Raw genomic sequence first — 1,386 nt, 5'->3', positions numbered from 1 at the left:
CCCAACAATTGCTGTGGCATCGGCATTTTTAAAAGAAAGACAAAGAAAAAGTAAATAAAGTCTCACTTTGTAGAAAAAAACTTCTAATAATTTCGTAAAATTGTTTATATTTTTTAAGGCGCACTGTGACAGCTAAATGTCAAATCATTTGACAGAGATGAAACCTGATTGGTTGGAAGGAAATCCCATAAAATGATGTTAGCCAATACGGGAAGTGGAATGGATTTCTCTGTGATGAAAACTCTCTACAACTCGACACAACTAGAACATGGAGCGATATCCCGTAAGTTAGCGGGCAATTAAGATTTTTGAAGAAACACCCGAAAATGTTTACCGGGTGACTTTCCGGGTTTCTAAGTTTGTCGGCGTTTTTAGAAACGACCACCTGGAAACACAAGTAGTGCTTTTCCCTATTTCCAAATTAAAAAAAAAAAAAAAATTGAACTAGCTAATTATCTCATATAAGGATCACTGATTCCACATGAAACTTCCACGCTGTGTAGCCATTTTGGGAAACAATGTAGGCTAAATAATAACGGCAATATTTTGGGGGTCGTAGCTTTTGGGGTCTCTGCTTTTGGAGTCGTAGCTTTTGGGGTCACAGGTTTTAGGTCTTCGTTTTGTAGACACCCGATTTTCTGTTGTTGTCCGCCACCCCTGTAGAAGTTGTTGATGCTTCTGCTTTTTTTTTATGTAGTTGTTGTTGTTGCCTTCGTTATGGCCTTTGCTTTTATGCTTTTATCTTGATAGTTTAGTTAACGCATCTCCGTTATAATATGCATTGTTCGTTGATGCACAGGTAGCCCAGACTCACGGCGAGTCTAGGTTTATTACAGAGTTTGTATGAGCGTGTGAAACTAGATGCTCTTAGAGCATGTACTCGGGCTTCATTGTAGAGTTAGCAGGGGTTGTTATGAGCTTGCAAACATTGGCTTGTCGCACTATTTTTCAATACAGACTGGTCAAGGACTTGCCTTTGAGGAAATACCTCTCATGGAATTTCCAGTGCTTCTAGATAAATTCTGGAAATTCCAGGTGTCAAAAAAACATTTTTTTGCGGCCTTAAGATAACCCTTAAGAACTCTGGGGTGGATATCGTCCGGCCCTACCGCCTTTGTCGGAGACCCAGGGCGTCAAGGTCACAGGCGGGAGAGCCCCTCCGCCGGCTCGTACTCGCGCCACGTTCCGCTGACCAAGACGCCCTGGGTACCCGAAGATAAACGACTTCCTGTTTGAATAGATGTGCCATGAGAACTAGCATGAAATTAGGAACGGGGATTTCTCTTATGACGTTACACCTCCAGCTAACTTTGACGTAATAACGATTAGAACGCCAGGCTGGAATCATGGGTAGGGTTTGGTAGACAAGGAAATAAAACACAAAAA

This window comes from Nematostella vectensis, chromosome 5 (genome assembly GCF_932526225.1).
Source record: "Nematostella vectensis chromosome 5, jaNemVect1.1, whole genome shotgun sequence".
In the NCBI taxonomy this organism is placed as follows: Eukaryota; Metazoa; Cnidaria; class Anthozoa; order Actiniaria; family Edwardsiidae; genus Nematostella; species Nematostella vectensis.
This window is presented reverse-complemented; position numbering follows the sequence as displayed.